Source organism: Lontra canadensis, unplaced genomic scaffold (genome assembly GCF_010015895.1).
Source record: "Lontra canadensis isolate GAN:19392208 unplaced genomic scaffold, GSC_riverotter_1.0 scaffold12, whole genome shotgun sequence".
NCBI classification, from domain to species: domain Eukaryota; kingdom Metazoa; phylum Chordata; class Mammalia; order Carnivora; family Mustelidae; genus Lontra; species Lontra canadensis.
Window position 1 is genome coordinate 29,096,902 of NW_022631006.1, and position 12,307 is coordinate 29,109,208.

At 41.9% G+C, this 12,307-nt stretch overlaps 1 non-coding gene across 1 annotated transcript; it reads right to left on the reverse strand.

Moving 5' to 3' along the window:
• Window positions 1–7,710: 7,710 nt before the first annotated feature.
• TRNAY-GUA lies at window positions 7,711–7,802 on the reverse strand. The gene is given in 2 exon segments: window positions 7,711–7,746; window positions 7,766–7,802. It is a non-coding gene; the product is annotated as a tRNA-Tyr (tRNA).
• Window positions 7,803–12,307: the final 4,505 nt, after the last annotated feature.

Here is a 12,307-nt window from a genome sequence, read left to right on the forward strand (position 1 = left end):
AAAAAAAAAAAAAAAAAAAGAAATATTTGCCTTGGGGCACCTGGGTGGCTCAGTGGGTTAAAGCCTCTGCCTTCGGCTCAGGTCATGATCCCAGGGTCCTGGGATTGAGCCCCGCATAGGGCTCTCTGCTCAGTGGGGAGCCTGCTTCCTCCTCCTCTCTCTCTCTGCCTGCCTCTCTGCCTACTTGTTATCTCTGTCAAATAAATAAATAAAATCTAAAAAAAAAAAAAAGAAATATTTGCCTCTCTCATTGTCATCAAGAAATTCTCTTACATTTTTAAAAATACCTTTACTATCTTACATTTCACAGGTAGGTTTATCATTGATCATTTTACATGTGATATGTGCCTTGAATCAAGATTTATTTCCCCCATTGTATTAGGTGAATGATCCATCATGATTTATTAAAGATAGTTTTCTCCCTTACTGCACTACAGTGTAAGATTTGTCATAAGTCAGTAGCCAACCATTCATCTATTTTTTAAAAAATTTTAGAGAGAATGAGGCAAGTGGGAGAGCAGCAGGGGGAGAGGGAGAAAGAGAATCTCAAGCAGGCTCCCTGCTCAGTGCAGAGCCCGACATGGGGCTTGCGTGACCTGAGTGGAAATCAAGAGTTGGACACTTAACTGACTGAGCCATGCAGGTGCCCCAACTATTCATCTTTTTTTTTCTTTTTATTTATTTATTTTTATTTATTTGACACAGAGAGAGAGAGATCACAAGCAGGCAGAGAGAAAGGGGAGGAAGCAGTCTCCCCACTGAGCAGAGAGCCCGACGTGGGGCTCGATCCCACGACTCTGGGATCATGACCTGAGCCAAAGGCAGAAGCTTAACCCACTGAGCCACCCAGGTGCCCCTATTCAACTATTTCTAAACTGTACTGTTCCATTGGTATATTTGCCTATCCTTTATCACTACCACTCTGACTAAATTGTGTCTTCAAAGTAATACTGATCATTACCCGATACAGCAAGGTTTCTCTGTTTGTTCTTCTCCAAGAGTCTATTAACTAGTTTTGACCTGAGCATGCCTATATATACTTTAGAATTGTCAAGTTGCACTGCCCAATTGTGGATTTTTATTGGATTTTAAGATCATAGATTACTTTGAGAAATTTGGCACTTTTATAATATTGAGTTTTCCATTTATGTAGCTTTTCTTTTATTCTCCAGTAATATTTTGCATTTTGTACCTGGATATTTTTTGCACATTTTAAAAGATATGTTTCTATGTATTTCATTGTTTGATGCTATTATATCCATTGCACCACTGGCTCTGTGCTAGCTCAGCCCTGTTTGATGCTATTATAAAGGTATGCTTTTTAAATTGTAACATTCTAACCAGTTGATGATGGTATAGAAGAATGTAAGTAATCTTCGAATATTGACTTTTAATATTGCTAAGTTTATTAAAATTGCTTATTATTTCTAGTAATAAACCTGTAGGTTTCTTTTTTTCTTTTTTGCCTTTATTCAATGAAGATTTATTTTTTACTCATATCACAGTCTTGTGGGCTGCAGCAGAAGTTTGGAGATCCAGGCTCCTCAATGCGAAGTCTGCACAGTCTCCAAGGATGAAAGAAGAGCACAGGATTGGCACAGTGGACACTTATATCACTTGTGCTCACACATCTCTGGCCAGGACTGCTCACCTGATCAGCTTAACAGCAAGGTGGGAGTGGGAGGAAGATGTATGTGAGCCCTCACACCTCACAACCTCACCAGAGAGACTACCAGGAAGAGAGGGGAGGAGAGAAGGTGCTTGAGACTAATTATTGTCATTAAAATCCATCCCACCCACAAGAGGGAGAAGCACCTAGGAGGGAGTTTATTCATCAGTCCATGCATCTTAAATCCTACAACTGGTGTCAACAGTATTGTTACTTTGTAGATTTCTTTAAATTCTCTTTTTACACAATAATTTCTTCATTTTCATTTCTTCTAATGAAAACTTTCAGTATAATGTTGAATAGGAGATTAGTGAACATCCTAATCTTGTTTCAGTCTCAGAAATTTAACGCAATTTCACCATTAATTATGTTGTTAGATACAAGATACAATGAGATTTTTTTTTGTAGGTACACTTCATCAAACTAAGTAAGTGTGTGTTCTATTCCTAGTTTACTTATCATTTTTATCATGACACATGTTGACTTTTATTAAATGAATTTTCTGCATCTATGAAAGTAGTCATTATTTTTCTCCTTTGGTCTTTTAGTGTAGTGAAGTACATTGATTTTTCTGCTGTTAAATCAGTCTTACTTTTATCTAGTAGCTCCAATTCTGTCAGATACAATTTTTATATATAGCTCTGTTTAGTTTGCTAATTTTTTGTTTAGAATTTTATATCCATGTTTATGAATGAAATTGGCTCTTATGTCTTTGTCTGCTTTGGATATATAATTCACACTGGCTTCATAATATGAGCTATTTCCTTAAATGTGGGGATTTTCTAATTATTGAACTCTGGATTTTTACCTCTCTCATGTTTTGGCTGAGTAATGCTGCTCATCTTTGTTATTTCTCCAGAGTCATCGAGCAGATGTTTTCATTTATTTTTTCAACTTTCAAATTTCCTCAGCAGTAGGGTTAATTTGAAAATCTTACTGTGTAATTCTCAGACATTTCCTCACTTGGTTTTCATCACAGAAAACCCTGGGCTCTTTACATGGGATATGTGTCATCTCTGGTAGTTACCTTAGAAGAAACTGTGAGCTTTTTCTGTCTTTCAAGAAAGCAGATCTCTAGTTATTACTCTAAGATGTAATAATTCGCTCAGAACTCTAGTCTTTCTTGAGCTGATGTTAAAATGCTTTAGGCCAGTTAATAATTTCACATTCACTGGTGTCTGTCCTGTGCAAGGCACTGTGCAAGGTGCTGATGATACCAGAAAGAATTAATTGCCCCAGATTTCAAGGAGCTTGCTCCTAAAGAGGACGTGAACGTATACTATCAGTATAGTGTGATAAGTGGAAAGGCAAAAGTAATCTAGGAATACCAAAGAGGCAAAGAGGAGGAGAACCAAACTGAACCTTGGGGAGCTAGGAAAAGATTCTGGTAAAAGAAGATCCTGAGCTGAGTAAGAGAATAGGAAGGAATTTTTTTTTCTTTTCAGCATAACAGTATTCATTGTTTCTGCGCCACACCCAGTGCTCCATGCAATCCGTGCCCTCTCTAATACCCACCACCTGGTTCCCCCAACCTCCCACCCCCCACCCCTTCAAAACCCTCAGATTGTTTTTCAGAGTCCATAGTTTCTCATGGTTCACCTCCCCTTCCAATTTCCCTTAACTCCCTTCTCCTCTCCATCTCCCCTGTCCTCCATGCTATTTGTTATGCTCCACAAATAAGTGAAACCATATGATAATTGACTCTCTCTACTTTACTTATTTCACTCAGCATGATCTCTTCCAGTCCCGTCCATGTTGCTACAAAAGTTGGGTATTCAATTAGGAAGGAATTTGATAAAAGACAGACAAAAGGATGAAATCAGAGTGAGAACCTTATCATCACCTGGTGTTTATTTTTTTTAAGATTTTATTTATTTATATGAGAGAGAGAGAGCACAAGTGGGGAGAGAGGAAGAAGGACAAGCAGACACCCACTGAGCAAGGAGCCCAACTCAGGGCTTGACCCCAGGACCCTTAGATCATGATCAGAGCGGAAAGCAGATGTTTAACTAACTGAGCCACCTAGGTGTCCCTACCTCATGTTTATAAGCCAGGAAACATGGCATATTTTGACTGAGTCACAGAGTTTGGGTACAGGTGGGAATGGGAAGAATTGAATTGACCAAGTTAGTTACTTCAGGGGCACCTGGGTGGCTCAGGCAGTTAAGCGTCTGCCCTCGGCTGAGGTCATGATCCCAGGGTCCTCGAATGGAGCCCTGAATCAGGCCCCTCGCTCAGGGGGATGCCTGCTTCTCCCTCTCCCTCTGCTCCTCTCCTCAGCTTCTTCACTCTATTTCTCTCTCTCTCTCAAGTAAATAAAATCTTTAAAAATAAAGTTAGTTACTTCAGATGTGGCCCTTTTGGGGCCTCCAATATTTTCAGTAAAATATTAAGATGAGGGGAAGAAACACCCACCTGTAAGGTGTCGGCCCATCTTCTGAGGCAGTGTCGGCCTTCCCCTCATGCTGCAGGACAGAGGGGCAGGAACTCAGTCCCCCTGACTCAGATCCTTGCCCTATTATCTGACATACTGAGGGAAACCTCAGTATGAAGCTGCAGGGAAGGGAAAAGCACTGGGAAACCAAGCCCTGCTTAGGAAGAAAGAGCTTGTTTTTTAGGCTTTCATCTCAGGTATGACTTCTCAGAGACTGGTCAAAAAAGAGAGGGGAAGGTGCCTTCTGATCCTGAGTCACCATAATATCTTTCATGGCCACCACCCTCCAGGACCTCACTGCTCACTATTTTAGAAAGTTTTGTTTATTGGAAAGTACTCAGTGATTTTAGGTGGCATAGGCTCTGATTTTATCTGATATCTAACTTTTTTTTTTTTTTTAAGTAGGCTCCTCGCCAAAGCTGGGGCTTGAACTCACAACCATGAGATCAAGTCTGACACTCTAGGACATTCTACCAACTGAGCCACTCAGGCACCCATCTGATATCTGATACTTAAATAAGAGAATTGTGCCACTAAGTGCCCCAAGATATTTCAGTCTGTGTACAATATGGAACTTAGCAGGCCAATTGCATCTGAGAGGAAGATATCCCTCACCCTCCATCATGAACAGATGCTGACATTTTCCCACTCTCCCTTTAACCATTACTAATTGAAAATATATCCCACTCGAGGCTGGGTCTTATGTTTCCTCATTTATGGATTTTACATGCCAATAGCCACTCTTACCAGTCTTGGACTACAGCCTTTTTAAAAATATATATTTTTTTTATATATTTATTTTTTTTATTTGACAGAGAGATCACAAGTAGGCAGAGAGGCAGGCAGAGAGAGAGAGGGAAGCAGGCTCCCCTCGCTGAGCAGAGAGCCCGATGAGGGGCTCCATTCCAGGACCCTGAGGTCACGACCTGAGCCAAAGGCAGAGGCTTTAACCCACTGAGCCACCCAGGGGCCCCCCAAAATTTATTTTAATGTGGGCTTCATGCCCAATGTGGGGCTTGAATTCATGACCCCAAGCTCAAGGGTCACCCACTCTATTAGCTGAGCCAGCCAGGCACCCTAGGCCACGTAGTTCTTGATTGCTGGTATTAGCATAACTGCAGAGATGAAGCAGAGTAACAAAAACTTTGGTTTCTAATTAATTCCATTATTGAAAGGTAAACAGTTTTATTTATAACCTGTTTAGAGCCATTTAGCTGCCACTGGGGAGTGTCTGCATTAGAGGATTATATTGATCCAGGCATCCGGAACCCAGTTAGAGACAGTACTTGCTGAGAAAGTCTCCCCAGGGGGTAAAGAGATGGTGAGGTCTGAGGAGAGCAATAGTTTTAAGAGATCTGTGTGGCTTAGTCAGTTAAGCATCCAACTCTTGATCTGTGGGTCCTAAGTTCAAGCCCTGTGTCCTACTTACCAAAAGATATTATTTTTAAGCAATGTCTACACCCAAACCAACGGAGGCTTGAATTCCCAACCCAGAGATCAAGAACTAGGATCCCCTCTAGGGATCTTGAGTGGAAATTTCCCTGTCCCCTACTCTTGTCAAATCTAAACAGAAGCAAAGCCTTCATTTGACATAAGATTTTTCTCTCTTGGCATCTGCAATATTTCTGCCTTTATCCGTCAGCTGACTCAAGCCAGGCAGCGACAAAAAAAGCATGTGCAGAGAAAATGAGTGTAGGTGAATACTGAAGTGCATGGACATTATCCATTTTTCTGCTGGTTATTCTGGTAGAATAATATACAGATCAAATGATAAAGCCATGGTACCTTCTTTATGAAGATTCAAAAGAGATGTTAAGAAATCTTCCCCCTTGCTTCTGAGGTGAGCAGCAATTAGAACCCTAGGGATATGATGAGAGTGGATAAAATTTCAGGCATAATTATTGATATCTTCATTTCTTGCTAGTCCTGGGGTTATACGTATGCTCTAGTGATATCATACATGGTAACACACAAAATCAACACCCTTCAAGGTTCTGTTTATTTTTCCTAAGACTGTTCTGCATAAACTGAACTCACTTGATCACAGATCTACTCTCCTCTTCTAAAACTCAACTGAATCCAGTGCACTGGCGCTACCAAGAGACCTCCCATATTTTCTACCCTGACCTCTACTTCAGCCTGAAAGATTGCATGGAATGTTCTATCTACTTCTATTGCAGTTTTCAAGATATTATATTGTAATTATCTGCTCCATCTATCTGATCCCTACAGATACTAAACTGTTTTAGAGCAATACCTTTATTTTAATCTCTATTTCCCTGGCACAGTTGCAGTACCTGAGGCAGATTAGGAGGTTATAAAAAAAATCTGTGAATAAAACATACCTGAACACCAGTCCTAAGGAGTGACAGCTCTTTTGAATCAAATGACATGGATTCTTGAGCTAAGAGAATGCAGGACTTACTATTCCCTTATTGATGAATACCTGTCTCAGTTCGTAATTCTCAGAGTACATTTCTTAGCAGACAAGAAAAGAATTCTACCTCTTCATAAACTGAGCCAATGCTTCCACCATTACATTTAGATGTAATGGTGGAAGCATTAGCATTAGTTCAGTTTATGAAGAGGTAGAATTCTAGAATGTCAAAGAGAGGCCAAAGATTCCATCCTTCATTGCATGACTCTAATTTTTGCATATGGTGATATTCAAACCTCAGATCTCTTTGTGGAGAAAGAGCTATAAAATCCTCATGTAGATCATGTGTGTGCCAAATGGTGTGAACAGAGGAGGACCATTGCTCTTACAACAAGAGTCACAAATCTCCAAGAGGCAAAAAATGCAGTACAAATAAAACCTGTACAAATAAACAAAACCAGTACAAATAAAACCCAGAAGCAACAGTTGAGACGTGAGACCAGCCACCTAAATAGGCCATGGACAGTTATAATCAGCCCTCTGAAACCGCATCGACAAAACTGCATTTGCATCCTACAAATGTCAGCTAAAGTGAAGTAGAGAATTGGCAATTACTTGAAAGTTCTCCAGTGGCAATTCTGTACAAATACTACACTAAGCAGGAAAATGAGCAGTTTCTGTCTCTCTAGGTCAAAGTATGTACACAGCATCAGAGTCAGGAAACAAAAACACACAAGACAGAAAGAAGAGAACAGAGTACCACTGGAGGACAGATACAGAGTGAAAGAGCAAAGTCTTCTAAAAGGATGCCATAGTTGACAGTGACCCCTACTGTGGCCTATATGTTTGTGTGCCTCCAGGGCTTGCCCTGGGCAGCACCTGTTTGGCCACCTCTTTGGCAGGGATCCGTCCATTTGGGCAAATTGGTGCTGATGGCAGAACACAGGGCACAAGTAGTGGGGGCATAAAACTGTAAAGTGCAGAGGATGGTGAGGGAAGTGGCTGGTCAGGGCTGCTTCATAGAGCAGGAGCAAGGTGGACTGTTTTGAGCTGCAGGGCACGGGTCTGGTGACTGCGGAGAGATGGTGCAGGTGTGTTCCCTGGGGGCTGCACACACTAGCTGTAGGAGTTCCTCCCGGAAAGTGTTTTCCTGGCTTCAGCCTGTGTTGCTCGGCCTCTGGCACTAGACGGTGGAGACCTTCATGAGGACCGGCAAAAGCATCAGGCACCTCCTTCGAGCCGGAATCGAACCAGCGACCTAAGGATGTCCACACACGTGTCTAGTCTACAGTCCTCCGCTCTACCAGCTGAGCTATCGAAGGGTGCGCGATGTCTAGGCCGAGTCATTGCTCTTTCTGGAAATGACGGGAGCAAGACACCCGCCCGCCCCCAGGTGCACTTTGCCTCGGATTGGTCGGAAGTTCCCTTTGAAGCGAGCCAAACACACGCTGCGACCTGACGGTAGCCAGGCCCCCCGCGGCGGCATTTTTCAAGACACCCGGACCCGGGCTCTCACCTGTTGCCTCCTTTCTCCTCTCCGAGTGCCCTTCCTCAGTGGGAAGGGTCGGGGGAGAGGGGGCCGGGGGCCAGAAACCGGATTACGGGGGAGGGGAAAGTGGTGTTAGCGAAAGGGTTGCGTGAGTTCGGGTGGGGCAGGGTTTGCGGAGGAAATGAAAGGCGAACCCACGCCTGTGGGCCCCAGGTAGGCGGCCGCGAAGCGCAGGACCTACCTCAGGCTCAGGTGGAGGAACGCCCTCTCTCAGGGCCCTCGGCCCCCTCCTCCAACCCAGGGTTCTGACGTGCCCGCTCCATCCCCACCCCACCCACCCATGCACCCGCCCAACACGCACCCGGCCCGGCTGCCCTCCAGGACCTCGGCTCACTTTCGGCGCGGGGACACCCACCTGGAAGTGGTGGGAAAGGCTCTGGGGCTAGGCGGGGAGACCACGCCCACGGGGCCCGGGCGTCGCGGCCAGTGTGGCTCCCCTGCTCCCGCAGCTCCTCTCCTTGGCGCCCCTCCTCTGCGCACCGACCCGGATTCCTTTGGCAGGGGCGGCTGCTCGCTGAAGTAGCTCAGGGTTCTGTGGGCTTCCCGGAGGCGCACGGAAGCCAAGAGGGGCAGAGATGCCCGGTGTGATCCCGGGTGGACTCGTTTGCTCTGTTTCCACGTCTTTCACAGACATTTTAGATCCTACCTGGTGTGAGCTCGCCTTCCCCAGAACACCTCACCCACCCAGCGAAGGTCCCCCAGAGTCCCGCAAGCCATCCCCAGTGCCCTTGCCTGGAGCGAGTGTGCGGTCGCCGCCTGAGTTGGCGACAGGTATATCTGCGCCTGTGAGGGAGAGGGGCGGCTCCTTGGAGCCCTTGCTGCTCTCTCTGTGCTGTACCAGGCAGGAAAGGTCAGCCGAGCAGGGTTTGTAGTTTTGCATGCTCTGGTCATCTCACGCTTTCCTGCAATCCTCTCTTACTTACCCTGTTGGGAACAAGCTTCACTTTTGAGCACAGGTATTTTGCCATAGTGAAAATGTGTCCATGGATTTTAATTATTAATGAACCGTCAAGAGTGTCTCATTGATGCAGCAAAATATACTGCAGCAGTGCACGTTGTCACTATAGGAGAAAAAGTGGATGGAAGACAGAATATATATGGGAACTTTCTGTATGTAGTCTGTGCCTAATTTAACATAAAACTCCCCAAATATAAAGTGTTTTAATTGAAAAAGCAATAAATTCATTTGGTTTGTGGTTATTTATTTACATATATGCTGAACTATTCCCCAAAATATTAAGAATAACAAGGTATAGAATATAAAATGTAGATGTTAAAATAATGAGTGGTCAATCCTGAATGTCTAACCATAATCTTACAGGAATTTTATTAGGGAAAACTCTGGTAAAGGTAGTTAAAATAAAGGTAGTTAATCTGAATTATCAGGAACTAATTCACACAATGAAATAGTCCAATCATAGATGAGCAGGATGCATGGCAAAGGAACAAAACCGACACATTCTGGATACATATCAGGACACTAAAAATAGAATAATAAATATTAATGGGTTCTAGAGAAAGAGAATGTTTTTATCTATGTAAGGAGAAAATTATATTTCACATCAGATTTTTGTAAATACTAAGTATAAAAATGGAACATTTTTAGAAGTCTAAGGGAATTTCATTTTTATCTTCATTTTATCAATTTTCACATAAAGTAAATGGTGACGTACAATAATCATAATCATTATCCAAATTCAACAATCTCCAGGGATTTACTGATTTCTTTATTTGTCCATTTTTCTTCTATTTTCTTTTTAAAAACAGGCTCCATACCAGATGCGGGGCTTGAACTCGTCATCCTGAGATCAAGAGTCCCCTGATCCTGAGATCAAGAGTCCCATGCTCTATCAACTGAGCCAGACAGGGTCCCCCTTTCTATTTTCTTTTATATGAAGTATGATAAAGCAAATCTAGGTGTCATGTATCATCACTATTTACATTTCAGCATGATTCTCTAGTCATATAACATTTATTGCATATCCACAAATGTATACCTAATAAAGTTAACATTCAGTCTTTTGTACTTTAATATATAGTGCATATTGAAATTTCCTGATTTTCTCAAAATGGCACTTAAATAGGGTTTTAATCTAATCAAGAGTGAAACAAACTTTTCACATATATCTGATTGCATTGTCTTTAAGCCTCCTCTCTTTTAGATCAGTCTCTCTCTCTTTCTCTGTCTCCTTTCTCTTCTCTCTGCCAATGAGATATTAAAGAAATTGAATTAGTTCTTTCAGACAATGTTGTACATTCCTTTTTTGTCTAATGCTTTCTTTTGTTGTAATTTATACTGTTCTTTCATTTCTTGAAGGTAGAACATTAACTGTTAATGCTTGATTAAGTTCAGGTCAGAATTTTTACAAAAGTACTTCAGAAGAAATTCAATGTATTTTTCATATTGAGTATCCCCTCCAGGGGCAAATAAACATTCGATTTTAAATGTTAATGTTGGTCAGTGGGCTCACATATAGAGAGCTTGACCCTTCTACTGTAAATTCCTCCATCAACTTACTGTTAAACATTAATATCTTCACAGCTAAATCATGATTTCCAGTGTTATATTTCTTCCATATTCATTAGCTAGATTTCCTCTTCATAGAACTTTTATTCACCAAGTAGAGCTACTTAGTTATCTTACATATAATTTACATATAATAGGTAAAGACGATGCTTGATTCTTATCCAAGAATTGCCAAATTCCTGATCAAATAATTTTCTCCCTAGTTATTCCCACTGGTGATCAATGAGTTGTTTTTTTTGCTGCATGTAAAAGAACATTATGTGTTGTTATTTTCAATGTATTGCGATAAGTATTCCTTTGGTCATTAGTTTGTTCCATCTCTGGCCAATGGAAATTTGTTGGCTCCTGAGAACTTTTGATATGGTCCAGGAGTTTCAGGAATTCTTGCTTTCTTGCCAAGTCTTCGTGTATGTCTCTTGTCCCAAATCTGAAATCAGCTACTCATCTAAGAAGCTGTAGTTCTCTTTAATCAGAATGGTTTTTAGAGATCACAATATTTCAGTTATTTCATAGAGCAGCAATTCTCTTTTCTCTGTAAACTATAGAAAAGGCATATATATATATTCTCAGTGGGAATCAGTAACATGTGCCCAGCGGGATTGTGAGGATGTCCCTCATGAATCAGAATCAGACACCTGGTTGCATTTTTTGTACTGACTTTTTAGTATGTAAGGGAAATTTAAATGGTGGATTTTTTATTTAAAAAAATCAAAGCATCGGCAGTGGTAGAATTTAAACTCACAAATCCAAGAGACTGTAACCTAAACCCTGGGCACTGGACCACTCTGCCACATTATCTCATACTTAACCTCTTCACTTACTTTCACATTTTATAAACTAGATGGAGATGGTTGAGTTGAGTATCACCCTTTGTTTGAGAAAATAATTCTTCGCATTCTAGAAAGTGAAATTCCTGAGGACCAGCCTTGCCTCTGAGAGCCAAGCACAATCCTGGGTAAAAAAAAAAAAAAAAAAAAAAAAAGGCACTCACTAACTTGTTCAAAGAGCATACATTTTGATCTACGTCACCTCCTAGGAGCGTTGGAGGGGAGGTGGTAGGGAGGAAAGAAATACCCATTCCCACACGCCACCCATGCACCCATATTTCAGCTCTTTACACCACTCATTAGCATGATACTAAGAGACCTAGAAAGAGGCCCGTGGAGACTCAGAGTGACCGTGGGTATATAAGGTGAGCCTTGTATCTGATCCCCTTATTGCTGCCAGAATGTGCTATTTTTATTTGATAATGGGATCATAATAACAGCGAACCAGTAGGCTGTTGGGAATGATCCTACAGAAGAGAGAGGAAACAACAGTTTGAAATAATATTCTTGGGTGAGCAATCGAGGATGGCATCTAGAGCACAGAAGGCAGAGATGGCTTACCTAGGATCTCTCATAGGTCATCCACAGCAACAAGATGCAAAGAGACACTCAGAAGCAATGGGGACCTTAGTGGTTTTCCTATGGCTGCTTCTGTTTTCTCAGTGAAATAGAAAGCAGAGGGTGAGAATGTATAAGGAGGTGTTGGCTGTTTTGAGGACACAGGAGAAGGGATGAAAGAACAGTCTTTAAGAATGTATACTAAAAGGCTTATGAAAAACAGTAAGATTGGCATGCAGACATGCTTGAGACCACTGCCATGAATTTAAATTGAGGCCACTCTAGCATCACTATTTCTCTCCATTCTAGTTCAGCTAGGTGAGTGCAGGGACTGAATACTTTCTTAAGTAAGGATTATGATTTTTT